Source organism: Coffea arabica, chromosome 9e, assembly GCF_036785885.1.
Source record: "Coffea arabica cultivar ET-39 chromosome 9e, Coffea Arabica ET-39 HiFi, whole genome shotgun sequence".
Taxonomy (NCBI): domain Eukaryota; kingdom Viridiplantae; phylum Streptophyta; class Magnoliopsida; order Gentianales; family Rubiaceae; genus Coffea; species Coffea arabica.
Window position 1 is genome coordinate 4,163,841 of NC_092327.1, and position 18,721 is coordinate 4,182,561.

The 18,721-nt window shown below is 35.7% G+C and overlaps 1 long non-coding RNA gene across 1 annotated transcript; it reads right to left on the bottom strand.

Annotated features, from left to right (window-relative positions):
• Window positions 1–2,029: 2,029 nt before the first annotated feature.
• On the bottom strand, window positions 2,030–7,455 carry LOC140014529 (uncharacterized). The gene is made up of 2 exons (XR_011821296.1): window positions 7,207–7,455; window positions 2,030–5,416 (listed from the first exon to the last, which is right to left on the bottom strand). It is a non-coding gene; the product is annotated as an uncharacterized lncRNA (long non-coding RNA).
• Between the last annotated feature and the right edge of the window lie 11,266 nt (window positions 7,456–18,721).

The window sequence follows — 18,721 nt, forward strand, 5'->3', positions numbered from 1 at the left end:
TTCTATGACCTATGAGCTCAATCCTGTGGCTAAGTTATTCGAGTCGGGCCGGCAAGGGCCTGGACGATTAGATAACGAACCACGGTAGTCTGTTCGGGGATTTTGGGTATTGAGACCCTTGATTCCGGTATACTCGAGTATTACCATTTTGTTCGTTTGAGGTGAGCGGGCCCGGTAAAGGGCTGTTTGGTGGACGGAATTCGGTGATAAGAGGGGTCTACGGACGCGTTGGTTCTATATACGTTGACGGAGAGTCAACCGGTTTGGATCAAGTATTGCGCTGGAAATTTGGCTCCTGAGAGCCACCCGTATCCTTCTGATTTGAATCATTGGTTCCTTTGCTTTACATCTGACATGTGTGTCTGATTTGTTAAATGTGAAATGCCATGATTTCAATGCTATCTGTTTGGTACCTCATTGAGCGCAAGCTCACCCCTTTCTGTTCCTTTTATTTTCCTTACAGGAAAATTTTGCCCTTTTGGTCTGGATTTGACAAATGGCTGCCAAATTGAGCTAGTTGAACATATCTTTTGTATAGCTCATGTATTAAAATCCTAAGTATACTTTTGGGGCGTTTTCTCTTTTGATTTGGCAAACCGTGTATATGTATTAACTTTTGAAAACTTTTGTATGTCCTTTTGGATTGTAATCGCTAAAGTTCAGATGTGAATGTTTGCGTGCTCTTTCGGTTGGGTTTTGACGGATCGGTTACTATTCATGACCGACTCCGGATTTCATTTTTTTTATTTTGGGTTATTTTACCATTTTGACCTGTTTACGCTCGTTTGTAAGTTCCGGATCGCATTAGATAGCTCTAATCTGATCCGTAGTCCTGGCGAGAGCTGGGCAGGCAATCCGCTAACCCCTTTGGTTCGCCTTAGGGGATAGTGGGGCTGTTACATACTGTCTTGATTTATTAATTGCTCATCTCTTCTACTCACAAGCACTTGTGCTTTCCCATCAATTGCTCCATTGTGTGGTCTTTTAGAAAAAGAGGGCAAGTACTCAAAAAGGGTGTCTCATAGCTTGCCAGATTTTAAAACTACCTAATTCACCCCCCCCTCTTAGGTTATTTTCGATCCTTATACAAGTGATGTATATGAAATTGGTTCACTTTGAGTTGAGATGAATACGAATTTGGGTTGATTTTAATGACTCAATGTTGCAGAAACTTGTTGGAAAATTTTCTGGTTTAGTTCGAATAAAGAAGGCACAAAAATAGGAAAATAACTAACTTAGACAAGGAAGACTCAATTACAAAACTAATGACTCGTTTAGTCCAAGATTGATTTGGACTTATTAGGACTATAAAGACTCAACTATAAGCTGTGATGGGTATTTTACATATACGTACAAGTTAAAAAAATCGAATTACACCCGTTCACTACAAGTATACAGGTCAACTAGTAGTTTAGGGTATATATCGGGTCGATCCCACAGGAAAGAGTGAACAATTACTGGTATTACTAAAGCTTCTCTATTATTTAGACTATCAATGAATTATAACAAGTAAAACCTACTGAACTTATGCAAGAAAATAACAAATGAAAGCTCCTTAGGTTGTGGTATCCCTAACTACTCATGCAAGTGCTATATTTGAATCATTGAGTACTACATATAGGCTAGTTATGGTGTAATTTCCTTATGCATTTGAATCCTACTTTCGTAGTGAATCAATTATACTTATAACTAATCCATACATATTCTCATGGTTATGAAATTAGCTACAAGTTCATTTTTTCAGTGAAATTACATGAAATGAATCACTAAAAACCACATAGGTACACCTCTACTTTCGTGAGTGTACTCCCTATGTTTAATACTTCTTGAACTAGTGTTAAATCTCAATTTTCATTGTAGAAACAACACCTTAGATAATCATAATTAATGGTACCAGATTGATCATGATTTAAAGAGCCAACGTGCTAAATAACTTGCTCAAATCATAGCAATCAAATAACCAAATAATAAACACTAACAATTATAGAAAGTTCAACCAAACCCAAGACATAAACTTTAGAGACACATATTGAATACAAAATCCAGAACTTGCATATCAACTAAACTTAGAATCCAATACAAAGATAAAGAGTTGGAAAAGAGATAACCCTTGTCACATGAGCTTCAACTCCTCCTTTTTCATCTCTATTTTCATCATAATCTAGCTAATATACAAGAATGGAAGAGCTACACTATTCTAAACTAAACTATCCTACTACTCAGAAAGTGCAAGAGCTACATCTCTGCACTCCAAGTTTCTCCCATATCTCTCTATTCTCCTTGCAAGATTTGGCTATTTCAAGACAAAGGAAGTCAAGAAAATAAGGCCTACACTTCCTTTTTACAGCTGGTAATGTTTCTCACATGTCTAGCATTGCATGTGATTTGTTGGAGGTGAAATTGAGTTTTCTGCATAAAGAGCAGCCTTCTTTGACCACAATCCAGCCATAAATCCGGCAAAGTTCCAGCCAGATTGCTACAGTGACATTTTGGTGCACTTTTGTTCAATTTCCAGTTCTGCTCCGATTTTGAGTCAACTTCAACTGAAATTTTCTTGATGATAAAAGCTAATTTAGCTCTTGACCAAAACATGAAACTTGTAGTCCTTTGAGTTAGTTTCCAATGCATCAAGAATCACCTCATTTGGATCTGTGTAGGCTGATAAATGACCAAAATATCCTTGACTGCTCATTGCCCTGTTTCAGCTTCGACCAAATGAAATTGGCTACTGTACTTCGGCTTTTTGACTTGGAAAACCTTCAAACTGGATTCAGATGTCTTCACCAAAGTTGTAGATCTATCTCTTATCTTCAAATTGGTTTAAGAATCATCTTAATCTGATCACTGTAACTCAAGTTATAGCCGAAATACGAAAATGTGTCAAAACTGTCAAAATACACAAAATCCAAGTAAAAAGAGATAAAAATCTCATTTAATTGAACAAAAGCATTTTACACCAATTATAGCCAAAATGAATCATTTTCTTCCAATAATATAACCAAAGTGACTAAAAATAATATAAAATGTTATACAATTATTACATAAATTAGTCACTTATCAAGCTGAAAATAAGACTCAAAATAATTTACTTTGTGGTTGGACAACACTCAAATAAAACATGACACGAATAGCAGAAATTCAGGAACCTAGAAAACTTCTACTCGACCAAGAAGTGGTTGAAATTTGAAAACTTGTTTGGCAACCAGATTTGAAAATTTGTTTGGGAAACTTGGGTTCACTTTTGGAAAGTAAGATATTAGCTTAAGAGCTTTCCTAAGTGCGGTTTAACAAACGAAATTGGACGAGGATTGATGTGACCAGATTTGGCAACAATTCAAGTCAAATTAGGTTTCCAAATTCAATACTATTTTCTTGTTTGGCTTGGATCCGTTTCCTTTTCTTGTCTTTACTTTTTTTCATTTCTTTTCTCCTTTTTTTTTCCACGAATCAATCTCTTTTCTTTTTTTCTATTTTTTTTCGATTCAACTTACCACTTCAAGAAACAAAAATTAGCCGCAAATACCCAAGAAGATGAACTAGGGTTTCAAGAATCCTAAAATTTGAAAAAAATTTTGTTTCAGATGAACAGTAACTGCTACAGTATGATGAATAGTAATTGCTACAATAATGACATTACAGTACCCGATATATAGTACTCGATGAATAGTACGATGCTACAGTATTCGATGAACAGTTAAAATTTTTTTTTTACTCAATTAAACAAAAGCAATGAAACAAGACGTGACACAAAACAAGGCATGATTGGAGACTCAACAAGAAAATATGAAATCAACTAGAAACAACAACACAATAAATTATGGAGATTCAAACCCTAGAGGTGAAACTTTTTTTTAAAAAAAAATTGGGTAGAATTTGGTAGAAGAACAAATAGAAAAACAAGAAAAGAAAAGGATATTACCTTGGATTAAGAGTCAAAACTCTGATACCTACTGATGCGAAGTCGAATCTCCAAATTTCCGCTCTTGAAGAAATAGATTGTGTGACGCCCCCACTTCTCCCTAAGGCGAACCAAAGGGTATCCGCGGGACGCCTGCCCATCTCTCGCCAGGACTCACTACAATCCATCATTCAAGAGCTCGAAATACTTTAAGTAACTTCAATACATAATTAAAGTACTTCAAATATCTCACACTTACAATTATGTAGCTTTCAAGCTTAAAGTTTTCAAAAGAAAACAATCTAGTACTACTCACGAGCACCCTTAGTCTCGAACCCTGTAAAAGAAATCCACAACGTGGTATGAGCTACACAGCCCAGTGAGGTTCCAAGACACTCTAACAGTTCAAATAAATCAAGTAAGTTGGGCATATCATATGCATGGTTCAAGGTTACACAATGGCATGTTATCATGAGGTGATAATCATTGTACGGTAATTTGAGACATTTATCATGGTATGAGACATTAGCATGTATAGTTCACGAGTGATTGGAGCTTATTACAGGCATAACTCAGGATTTCATGTTGGCATTTTAGCACGAAACAATTATCATGATACAAGGTAAACATATACTGTAGGATACGGTGTTTCAGTGGAACTCTGTCGGTCATCTGCACCTTATGACTTCCGGATCCCCTCGGTTTGATTGGCCATCACCTTATCCCTCCAGTGGTAATACTCGAGTATACCGAAACGGTTGTCCAGGGCTCCAACCTACCCGACCGAGCCCAGTCCTGGCTCGAGTAGGTCAGTAACCGAGGCAGGGCCCAAGTTCAGCTTATAGCTTACAACATGCACAGGTAACCAAGTAATTCGACAAAAATAAAATTCATCATTTGAATAGGTCGAGTGAGGTAAAGTACACACTCGCCTAACAATGATGGACAACTTCATATAACATGTGATTCATGATAATCAAGTAAGCAAGTAACCACATAGATTAGAAAACGGTAAGTAAACACGGTTAACAGTAAACGGTAAACGGTTAACGGTGGTAATTACGGTTAATTGGTAGACATATGTCATTTTAATAGGCCGCCATTGGCCGTTTTCCACTTTTACCACGTAAGAGTCGGGGAGATTCACTCCAACCGACTTATGCTGCCATAGCATAATTAATCATGTAAACACATCATGTATATATGCTCTCCAAGCATTTCATATCTAATAGTTCAAATATACATACTTCAGGTATTTCATGTTGAGTAATTCAAGTATACATACTTCAAGTATTTCATGTCGAGCAATTCAAGTATACCTCATTCGAATATGCATGAGTGTGGTAAATTCTTATCATATAGCACTTAACACTTAATGACCATGGGTTAAGCATGTCATAGACTTATTCCAATTACGTATTCCTATATGGAACACTCACCTATAGCAACAAGAGAGTAATACTCAAACAAATGTCTAGGCGTCCACTTCGAGTTCCTCTTGAAGGTCCCCTTGAGCACCTGAGCAAAAACCATTAACTATTATACACTATCACTTAGAACCCCTACTTATCAAAGAAGGTTATACAATCTAAGGGGAATTCATTAATTGGGCCTTAATTATTAATAATCGAGACTCAAGAGTAAAGTTTTAAAGTCTAAAGAGAGAGACTAATATTTTCCATGAAATCGAGTTCAAAATGTTCAATCGGTATCGAGAAAAGAAGGCAAGTTTCCAAAATCTCATTTTCTAAGAAATTGACAAATTTCAGCTTTAGGTGTCAATTTTAGAAAAATCGTATCTTGCACTATGTAGGTCCAAAATTGGAAAGCTTGATACCGTTGGAAACTTCTTCAAAAACGCTAAAAGTTCCTAGAAGATACTTTTCCATGATTCCAAACAGAAGGTATTCAAAAATTGACTCAAAGTTGCTGCTTGAGACCATTTAGACAGTTTCGGGGTTGGTTTTTGACCATCTTTGAAAATCCGGCAAAATTCACACAATACGAACTAACCTCCAAAATTTAGAACTCAATTAGAGCTACAATCAAAGTTTAAAATGAAACAAACGGTACAAGAATTGAAGTTTTGAGCGCCAAGATATAGCAGCTCAAAGTTGGCTAAAAATTCCTCCTCGATCAAGAATTTTCAGATTTAAACATGAACTTTGGGACTTTGTTTGAACATCTAAACAGACTCGGAATGGCAACAAATTTGGTATGATTATACTACCATATAAGGGCTCTTTCTCTGTCAAATTTCATAGGAAAATTCATACGGCAAGTTGGTTAACAAAACCATCAAATTTTCAAGAATTTCCAAGGCAAAACTGTCTTCTAGCTCTTCTTTCCTTTTTAAACATTTTGCCCAAAGCAACCAACCCAAATCTGATTTATTTGTGAAACAAAGTCCAAGGAACATCTAATATAATGTTTGGTAGATGTTGGACATCAAAGTTTCCAAAACAACAAGTCCCAAATCAAGCTAGGCCATTTAACTAGTCAAAAGAGGATTTTTTACTCTCTGCATCAGTTTCGAAATATGGCCACAACTCACCCAATTCAACTTGGAATTGAGCATGGTTGGTGGCGTTGGAAAATACATTCATAAATCTGAATTTTATCAGAAGAAACCATTTTCAAATTCTATCCACAAACAGCTCGTTTTTGAGCATCATGATACAAGTCCTGTCCTGTCTCCTAGAGAGAAACGAAACAGGACAGTGATTTTCAATCGAATGGTGTGGCTCACTCAAGTGGAACCAGAATGTGAATTTGGTACCAATGGAAATCTGGGAATGTCTAGTTTCCAATGCCACAAACGGCACTTGATTTCGACATCGGAGCGAAGAGTTATGGCCTATACAAAATGACTGCCTGGGCAATACGGGATTCATTTTCCAGATTGCTAACCTTTTGTAAATCCAACATTTGGGTAACCAAATCAAGTTATTTTTCAATGAAACTTTTTACACAACTAATATAACATGTAAACAACGTAATCAAGCCATTAGAACCTCAAAATTTTGCACATAAGTGATCGGACAAGGCAGGGGTAAAATCGGAAACTTTTGTTTCTTGCACCCAATGAAGTTTCTATTAATTACACACCATTAATCCATCATTTTAACCACTAAACCAACAATATATCCACCATCAATCATCAAATCAGCAACAACCCAAGAGTGGGAGTTCATAGAGCCCACTTTCACATTTTATACCATAAACAAGACTACCCACATGATTATATAACCTTATATGTGCAATATATCTTACAAAAACTAAGATCTATGGGTTGGATGATTTGCTACCTTCTTGGATGACTAGATCAGAAATTTTTGGTCACTCTTTGCTCCAGAAAACCGTGGCTTTTCAGCTCCCTTTTGCAGCTCAAAATACTCCTCAAGTGTTAATCTAAGTGTGGTGCAAGTTTGGTTGAATTTGGAGATGATTTGGTGAAGATTTGATGGAGGAATTTGAAGAACTTTGAGTTGTTTCTTTTGCTTCCTTGGCCGGCTGTTCTTGGAGCAGAAAAAGAAAGAGTTGCACGGCACTTTAGATGGTGAATTGAAGGGTTTTGATCTAGTGTGATGCACCCATGAGAAGCTTAAGAATGTGTGGTCCAAAATGCTCCAAAAGTCAACTCTCCTGCATTTTGTGCTCGATTTCTCTTGCATTTGTTTCACTAGTGCACTAAACCTCTAATGCACTTATATTCATATAAATATCATTCACTCTTAATTATCTCAAAATAAGGGTCTAAAGTTCCTAAATTAAAATCACGCGTGTGAAAACGCGTATCTCCAATCTGAGCGCGATAACGCGAAACTTCCGAGAAATTCTTATAACGATAGTACTAATAACTATCACTTGAGTATTTAAACATTAAAATACCGAATTTAGGTCCATTGTACATGTCTCCAATATTCCAAACTTATTGTACTCTCAAGCGGATAAAATCTCCAAGCACTATTCACTATTTTTACTAAACGCGCTCCAGGAAATTAATTTTTGAAACAAGTCATTTTAAAAATATAATGAAACTATATTTCCATGTAATTAGGTCTCAAGAGCTTAGAAAATAATATTCGGAGTAAAAGGCTAAATAAATAATTAAATAAGCGAGAATTAGGAGATTAAATAAGTAAATTTTGCGAGTCCTCACAGATTGTATAGGCAGCGGAAGAATCTATCTTGATCAGGTTATAAAACAAAGTTGATGGAAAAATCTCAACCCTTTTAACCCGCAAAGGTATGAACTTTGAATTTAATCGCAACTCATGACTTAACAAAATAGCAAACTAAGATTTATTGGTAGAACGGAGCCACAATTCAATGTGGTCTTGAATTGATAAGGCAAAACTTGAACAAATGAGACACGACTCACTTTGTATCAAGGGACGCTCTCAAAGGAACAAGAAAGAGAAAATTCTCAATTTTTATTTATCTCATAATTGTCTAACCTCTGAAAACATTACAAGTTAGGCTTATTTATAGCCTTATAAAACTCAAAAACCTCTAAACAAACTTGAAAACAATTAATTTACTTTTCTAAAGCTCTAATTTAACTAGAATAGAAAACTAAACCTAACTCCAGTTCGGCTATAGAATGGTCAATATAACCTTAGCCTTTATTGTATGAAACTAACGATTCAATATTAACTCCAACACAAGATGTAATTCAATCCAGTCATGGATTGAATTGGGTCCATAGTGAATCTGGCCATCGATTCTTGACCATGGACCCTTAACTTCTTGACCTTGAAACCGTGCACTATTGCTGGAATTAATGTCCCAAGCGACACTAACAACTGGACTAACATAAATGACTAAAAATTAAGAAAAACTAAACCAAGGAAGGACAAATTTGAAGAAATTCAATAGATCCCCCACTTACATGACTTGAACTTAAATCATTGGATCCTATTTTCGCATCAGCTTATTTCAAAATTTTTGGTTGTAAGCGTTTTATTTTGAATATAAAAGAACATCTTGGATAATTTGATAAGAAAATGGATGAATATTTTTTTGAACTATTCTAGTGATAAAAGGGCTTATAGAGTGTATAATAGAAGAACTCTTGTTATTAAATAACTTATTTATGTAACTTTTGATGAAACTAATGATATTGCTACCAAAAGTACTTGTGAAGATGATGATGTAGGTTTGTAAGAAGAACTTGAAAATTGTCCATCCAGGACATAGAAAATGCTCCAAAGGAAAGCAATCCTCATGGTGTGGAAGAAGAAGACAAAAAGCATGATGAAACTCCAAAAGATCTTCCTAAAGATTAAAAGTTTGCACAACATCATCCAAAAGAATTAATCATAGGTGATCTATTAAAGAGGGTAAAAACTCGCTCTTCTACTAATCCTTTTATAGATAATTTTGCTCTACTCTCACAATTTGAGTCTAAAAACGTAAATTAGGTTTCAAAATATGATAGTTAGATCATAGTTATGCAAGAAGAATTGAACCAATTTGAAAGGAACAATGTTTAGACTTTAGTTGAAAAACCTTTAAATCACCCGATAATTGGAACTAAATGTGTATTTAGAAACAAATTGAATGACAATATTACCTTATAGTAGCTCCAGTTGAGAACTCACCAAAGGAATGTCAACAAAACTTTCTTAGGTGATAATATTTTTAAAATCTACACTTTCAAAATATTCCTCAAGAAGGGTTAAGTATGAATCATTCATGATTTTCTCTTGAGGTTCAAAATTCATTCCAATGACATTAAAAAATGAAGTAAACATGTCTCATTTGAATTCCAATTAGATTCATCATTATCATCAAAATGTAATCCACTTTTACATGTGACATCCCTATCATTCTTGTGAGGGTCAATTTCCACTTTTTAGCACACTATGCATCAGATGACTTGCCTTAAGAAAGCTATATTCCTTGCTGATTGAGAGCCAAAGCTTTTTAACGTCATTCCTAATATACGCCAGCTATATATTTTATTGTAAAGCACATGAACCAGTTAGTTTGCAATCTTTGCTTGCCTTACGAATATTTCACATCTTGTATTGATTTACTTTTCAGCTCTAAGCTGTTTAACATTTTTTCTTTATTAAATCAAAGATGAACCCCTTAGATTGTCTTCCTCACATGTACAAACCACAATTGTTTATTCAACTATTCAATAGCTCCAGTAAGCCTTTGAATTCCTTCCAACTAGATAGAGAGATACAGTTATACAAGCAATCACAAGCAACTTAGCAATCTGGCTCTAGGATTCATTCTGCAGAATTCTATCCATGAAAAGTGCAATGATATCAAGTTTGAAGAAAAAATGATGCTAGGAGCACGCAATGGCGCGATTCTTACAATACTTTACACAATTGAAGAATCTATCCAAAATTTTCAGTTTAATCCCCAACTTGAGTTAGATTCCATGAGGTGTAACAGGGTGTATTATGTTTTTACTAGAATAACAATTTTTTTTTTTTTTAAATTTGTAGTCTTTTATTGATGAGAATAATTGTTACACACAGAGAAACATCATTTTGAAGTACAGGATTGAACTATAAAGACAACAAATGAACCAGAGATGTTTGGTGCTTTGTTGAAAAGCAAAGTAGCTCCAATTCTCCTTAATCCTCAGCCCTTCAGACGCTTAATTTTCCGAATTGAAGGCATCCCTAATCTGTCGAGGCGAATTGCTCCACGAGCCATAGTTGGGAACATATGGAAGGAGTCGTATAACTTGAGTTGATGCTCTGGATGAGAGACACCCACATTGGACAATGCATCAGCGACTGTGTTAGCTTCCCTATAACAATGTGAAAAACGATCAGGATCTTCCACGAACTGCCAAATCTGCCTAATCTCTCGTCGAATCTTCCAAGGGCAGTGTATACGTTTCTGAAGAATTCCAATTAATACCAAAGAATCCGATTGAATATAGAGATTTTCAAAACCCCTATGTATGGATGTTTGAATGCCAATAAGAAGAGCCCGGGCCTCTGCACTTAGACATGTAGTTTCTCCAAGATATGCCGAAAAACCAATCAAAGGAATACCATGTGAATCCGGAAGAACCCCACCTCCTCCACCCAAACCTGGATTACCCTTAGAACAGCCATCTGTATTAAGTGTAAAACGGCCAGTTTCCTTTGGTTCCCAATAAACAAGTTTGTACGTGAGATAAATGTGAGATGAATATGGCCAATCGTACAAATGATAGAATGAATGAGCCTTGAAAACCTGTTTGAAATAAATTTCCACAATGGTCTGGATTTCCAAGGAAATGGCAAGACAAATGGCGTGCGATCTCATATGGACATCCTCAAATAATGCTTTATTTCTTGCTTTCCAAATTTGCCAACATACTATATTCGGAAGAATTCGTCCAATGAATCGCTGTATCTCTGAATCATATGAGTGCAACCACCAACCCACTATACGGGAGCGTAAAGAAGAACCAGGAAAAGTCAATCCACATGAAGCTCCAAAATAATTCCAAACTGTTGAAGCTATATGGCCTTTGGAAAATAAATGTTCAATTGACTCCTCAGAAGCGGAATCGCAGCAGAAACACTTTGATGGTAAATGTAAACCAAGTTTACATAACCTATCCGGTAAAGGTAGCCTCTCCAGCAACAATCTTAACATGAAGAATGAAATTTTGAGTGGGATCTGAGGATGCCAAATGCTATAAAAAACCATAGACTTGTTTCGTGCTTGCCTAATATCCTGAAATGCCGAAGCTAGAGAGAAGTTTCCAGATGTTGTGGACATCCAAATGACTTCAGCTTCACCCCAGTCTTCCGGGACTGGATGCTCTAAAATAGAGGGAACCAAATCTGTAGGCAATGTTTGATATAATCTAATCACATCCCAGTGTCCATTGATGATAAAATCACCAAACGACAAATTAGAGACCACCGTCATACGGAGAAACAAGGCACCCCCTCCCAACCAATTGTCGTACCAAAAATGACAAGCTCCGTTTTTGATATCCCATAGCATAGATAGTTCCACTTGTCGACTTACATTGACCATCCTTCTCCAGATTGCGGAATCCATTGACCTGATTTCTACCTGACAAGGATGTAGTAGTCTACAATACTTAGCTTTCATGAACGAAGCCCACAACGAGCATCCCTTTCTGAAGTTCCACCAAAGCTTGAATGAGAATGCTGTGTAGATGTCCTGTAACCTGCGAAAACCAACTCCTCCCTCATCTACCGGATAGCACATTTGAGACCACCGTATCCAGTGAAATTTAGACTCCTCGGAGGATGACCCCCATAGGAAGGTCGAGAAGGCTTTTTCTATAGTTCTAAATACCTTACCTGGGATAACCGCTGCTGACAACAGATGTACTGGCATCGTTGCTAACACATGTTTGATTAGAACTATTTTGCCTCCAAGAGAAAGCATCCTTGATTTCCATGACCTTATTCTCCCTAGGATAGATTGGCAAACTTCCCCAAAATATGATGATTTACATCTGCCAAAGTAGAGGGGGAATCCCAAATAACGTATCGGAAATGGGTGATAATTGAATTTGGTGATACGTTCAATCACCCTTCTTCGTGCCAGTGATATCGAAGGATGTACTAAGTAACAACTTTTCAGCACATTTATCAATTGTTCAGAACACCTTTGATACGCATCTAGCACCCGCATGATAAGCTTTAGAGAATAAGAGGATCCATTTGAAAAAATTAGAATATCATCCGCAAAAGCCAAATGAGTTATAGTAGGACATGCAAAGGGGACTGTGAAACCCACAAACCCCGGTTGCATAGCAAGATTATTCAATCCTCTAGATAACACCTCAGCTCCTATGATGAATAAGGCAGGCGATAATGGATCACCCTGACGTAGGCCTCATGTAGATTTGAAGAAACCATGTGATGCCCCATTTATAATGATGGAAAACCAAACATTGGAGATCAATCGCCAAACCAAATCAATGAATCTTTCTCCAAAGCCAAATCTCCTGAGAACACCAATGATATGATCCCATGCCACTCGGTCATATGCCTTAGACATGTCCAACTTCATTACCACATTACCACCTCTAGTCTTTTTCCCAATACCCGACACTACCTCCTGTGCTAGCAAAAAATTTTCTGTTATATTACGGCCCTTTACAAAGCCTGTCTGCTGGGGCGAAATAATTTTGGGCAAAAGAGAAGCCACTCTATCAGCTAAGATCCTGGATAACAACTTGTTGAAGAAGTTACACAGACTGATTGGCCTGTAATGAGAAAATTCCTGAGGATTTGGGTTTTTTGGAATTAATACAATTGAGGTAGATGTGATAAATCGAGGCAACTCTGCCCCACAGAAAAAGCTGAGAATTGCCTTGTAGACATCTTGGGCAATAATTTCCCAGGCGAATGTAAAAAATTTGCCTGTGAAGCCATCGGGGCCAGCAGCACTATCCCCATCCATTGACTTTAGAACTCGATGAATCTCTTCAATCGAAGGCACTTCTTCCAACTAGACTAACAATTAACTGAGCTTGCCCTATCCTTAACAGCAATGCTAGACTTCCACATTGATTCTCAAAGAAGATACTATCAAAATTGACACGCATTTAGAAAATCTATGGCAAACTAGTCTATGGTTTCTCTATTCTTGTGTTTGATTTTCTTTCAATTGTTTGATGAAAACAATTTTATCAATTGTTTTCCATAGGCTCCATGCTCAAACATACATTTCATCTTGCTAAACAATCGAAAAAGTTATACTTTTCACCATAGATCAATCCTTTTCTACAATAACCTTATAATACAAAGAAAGCAGTGCAATTGTATTGAATTAAGGCATAGCTAATTTGTTGTCTTGGAATATATTGTCACTTAACTAGTAAATAATACATTTGTTCCCACTGCAACCACATTATCAAGATAAAACCTTAGACTTCTATATATTATAACCTTGCTCTCTTGGGGTGCAAATATGAAACCCAAGGAGACATACCTAAGATATAAACCCTAATAATATCACCAAATTACACAGAAGACTGCAACTTTCTCCTCAATGTCCCAAGTCGATTCAAGATTAGTCTCAGTCCTATAAGCCAAAACATTAAAATACCATGTACAAGCAAGGTTTGAATTGTTGATACAACTTAGAAATTTTTAGAAGACATATGGCTTAATTCATATAAAGAATCCAAAATTTGAGTTGTTTATTGTCAAAGACAATTGTACTGATTTGTTTACGAAAATTTACATTTTTTGCCTACATCTATAGAAACCTGTAAAAACATTTTTCTAGTAGATTGCCCTTTTCATTAACTTTCCAACCTATTTTCGAATAATCATCTCTATGGAAGAGTGCACAACCGATCAACAAACCATACTGGCCATTTTCCATAGCTGTAAAATGTTTAGGAAAATGGGATTTCTCAAAATCCATGCTTCATCAACAGTTGCCCAATACCCAAAAAAAGGAACAGATAAATCACATTTCACTATGCACCAACAAAAAAATCTTAAATTCAAGGATTTTTTTAAGAATAATTTGATCATCCCATGAAAAGGGAATCAAAAGGTGCAATCTTTACATCAATAAAGTTATTAAAACATATGATGAAAGGAGGAAAATTAATGAACAAGTGAACATCACTTAAAGATGCCACCCATTTTAACAAGTGTCATCATACATTAAGGCAAAGGACAAACTTACAAATGGCTGGTGAGTTATCAGTATAATATCAAGCAAGTTAGGCAAATGCCACTTACCGTTTGATTGTGAGACCTCAATCTTAAGATCTCAAACAGTAATCACGAGGCCGATCGCCAAAAATAGTTATAAAGAATGGAAGCTATTATGAATAAGGAGGTAATTCTTCCTCAAGAAAATGATGATTTTAATTCTCTCTCTCTCTATCTCTTGATCTCTCTATCTCTCATTTTTCTTCTCCGTACCATTTAAGCATCCAAATCCATACCGAGGGAGATATCCTTACCTCATTATAGGTTCCTTGGTCCAGTCAAGTGCAACATCATAAAAAATAAGTAAGTAGGTACAAGATTTTGTCTTTGCAATTGGCACAGTTAAAAATATCTCTCTTTAATTAAAAAAGAGGCCATGAGCAAATCACTCCAAAGAAGGTCAAGGCCACCAAATGTTCCCCAACATGCAAATGAGGAATGCGGTGCAGACATCACATTGCAAGTTCAACAAGAAGGTGATTTAAGAGTTAAGAACCCGACTCACTAAGCTGGCAAAAGCTAACAACTTGCCCAATAAGTGAATATGGCTCAATTTATAACTCAGTGGAGGAGGTGGGGTCGTCACAAATTTGACCCATCTGAGTCAAGTAATTGAATCATTTTTAAAGCCTCTAGTAGAATTACTTCAACTATTCTTTAATCTTCATCTCCGACCATCTCAATTAACCTAAAAAGGAATATAAAGCAAATAGGCAAATTTAGTAAAAATATAATTAAAATAACAACTGCTACTTTGTGGTCATCCAAATCACTAAAGATCACATTCCAAATTACATGGAGAAAATTTGGATTTCTTCAACAGCTCATATAAAAGATCAGATGTGTCCGAAAAACTATAAAAAGAAAAACATTGGCAGGCAACTCAATCATCGGGATTTAATGGCATTGATATGATGCTCAACACTAATCTATCCACCTGACACTATCCTTTTGGACAACTTCCAAAGCTAATATTCCATCAGAAACTTATGTGAAATACACTTATTATTTTGGTGTATCTGACTGATATGAAATTATATTCTGTGAAAAATGGTAAAATGGTGAGAAACAAAAAAAAAATCTAGGTAGAAGAAGAAATAAACAAGGATGGATCATAGAATATACAAAATAAACCCTGATCAAACATAAGTGATAAATTGGGAAGACTACTGATGTCCTTTGAAAAAAATAAATCCTACCCACCTAAATTTTCATTGGTGAGACAAGAGTCCATGTAATAAAATCAATAAACAGAACAACTTTTCATTTTAACTTAAGTGAAGAAAACATACAACCAAAGCTGTTAGGATCCAAGTGCGGAACAAACAACTATTAATATATTAAATAAACAATAATTTAATGAGAAACAAGCCACAAGCATGAAAGATAAACAACACATAATATTTAGCGTGGTTCGACTCTACTATTAAGCCTACGCCCACAAAGAGAAACTCGTTCTTTATTATTAGAGGAAAACCCTATACAAGAATACAACTTGAATCCAAACACAACATTTGTATACCATCTCTCATCTCCTAAGAACCCTCTCTCACCACCCATGTATAAGGCTACATGTTGCCCTTGTGTGCTCTTGTGTGTCTCTAGTGTAGTATACCAACCCATTTATTTAGAGGGACCATTATTTGGTCAAAAATCCAAATAACAACAGGAAATCAATTCTAATTTCTAGACTTATACAGAATAGGAAATAACCTCTAATTCTAAACAAAACAGGAAATTCCTTGACCACTACTTCAAGTAATTAAAACCAATTAAGAAATTAGTTACTTCCACATAAGACAAGAAACTTGCCTAAAAAAATTAAACCAATTTTCAAACAAAAGTATATCTCATAAGGATTAAACAACCACCATTTGCATCTATAACCAAAACTCACTTCTCAGCACATCCCTATCATCATTGCAATCAAGAAACCAATGAAATAATCCAAAATCCTTATTGAGTTTTAATACCAAATCTAATTCAGAATCTTAACTTTTTTATGACATTAATACAGTTTAGTATACAGAACAATACGCAGATAAGGAGAAAAAACATTAGGCGTTCCTTCACATTCAACTACTTCATGCTCAGGTAGAACGCTTTTAGTCTCCAGTTGTTTCTTCTTTCCAAGAAGGTAGTTTCTGCTTTTCCTCCTATAAGTTTCTATAGCTTTCCTAACTGGGGACTGATAATCTGAAAACTTTTATTTTGTTGAGCTCTTTTGCTAGGATAGGTGATACGAACCCGACCCAATAAGAACATGTCTTGAAGAACCAAGTCGATCAGACAGCCGAAGGATCTATTTTGACCAGGTTATGGAACAATAACTACCTTGCTAGACCTAAAGAGAACCCGTCTCTAAAAACCTAGTGGATTAGTTATTGGCTTGAAAGAACAAGATGATGTGATCATCTTGCCTTGAACACCACAAGTATCCAAGCTAAATACTTGATACTGTTCAAGAAGAAACTCAAGTTCCATCAAGGAACTCCATAAAAGGAGACAACTCTCTTTTTATTAATTCATCTTCAATCTCATGTATCTGAATAGTTAAATAAAGTTGGCTATTTATAGCCTTACAAGACTCAAAACCCTAATCTAAACTTGGAAACAATACAAGCTTCCTTATTTGACTTGACACAACTTCCTAAATAAATTTGGAAGCAATTAATTACTTTCCTAAAACTCTAATTCAATTAGAATAGGAAACTAATTGACTCAATTGGCTTAACTATGATCAACATGACCTTAGCCTTTATTTCCCTTAATAGCTCAAGACTAACTAACAAGTATTGCTGGAAACTTACTTAAATAAATAACAAGAAATAAGCATGACAAATCTTCAATGATTCTTAAACCCGATTGCATCATCAACCATTAATTGAATTTCCTTGAATTTGAAGGGAATCCAAATCTTCATGTTCTCGTCATTCCCCTCCTCTTGAAAGACAATTTGTCCTCAAATCGAGTGCTTGCTTACAAAGGAGTAACTCGGAGAATGTCTTGATAAATGCAATCCAAGAACCATGTCCCCAACTCAACTTGATTATGAACACGAACCATTGCACATGCTCCATTTGTCAAGAATATCTTCACCCAATTGTACTTGGCTAGAATTTGGAAGTCAACCAATATTTGGAAATCAATTAAGATTTGGCAATCAATCAAGATTTGGAAACCATTCAAGGCAAGGCTGCCCTTTTTTTTTTCCTTCTTTCTTCCTTTTTTTTTTTGTTTTTCTAACTTGTCAATTCAAGAAAATAAGGTAGCCGCACTTCAAAATTCAAGTGGATGGTTTTTAGGGTTTTCAAAGTATCAAGATTTTTTTTTTTCAAGAACCCACTATGCAATCCAAAAACTTCAAGAAATTACCAAACCAACTACAAGAAACAAACACAAGGTAAAAAAAAAAAAAAAAAAAATCCGGATGAACAGTACTAGTACAGTAGCGTCGGAAGAACAGTACTGCTACAGTCATGAACAGTGTCTATGAATAGTACCGCCGTGAACAGTCAAAATTTTTTTTTTCTTTTGACAACTCAACACAAGGTTACGACTTCACTTGAAAGAAATTTAATGGAAGTTAAACCCTTGAAAAACCTGTTTTCAAGAACGTAATCACACCAAAAAATTCCAACCTCGATCAATCACAGGATAGGTTAGACTCAAGTGATAAAATCAAGAAAACAAGAATCGAAATTTATTTTTTTGTTTCTTTTAAATCAAAAGGCGGCAAGGGTTTTGGTAGAAAAATAAATAGAAAAAAAGAAAAGAAAAGGATATTAACCTGAATCAAGAGCCGAAGCTTTGATACCAGATGATACAAACCCGACCCAACAAGAACCTGTCTTGAAGAACCAAGTCGATCAGACAGCGGAAAGATCTATTTTGAACAGGTTATGGAACAATAACTACCTTGCTAGACCTAAAGAGAACCCGTCTCTAAAAACCTAGTGGATTGGTTATTGATTTGAAAGAACAAGATGATGTAATCATCTTGCCTTGAACACCACAAGTATCCAAGCTAAATACTTGATACTGTTCAAGAAGAAACTCAAGTTCCATCAAGGAACTCCATAAAAGGAGACAACTCTCTTTTTATTAATTCATCTTCAATCTCATGTATCTGAAT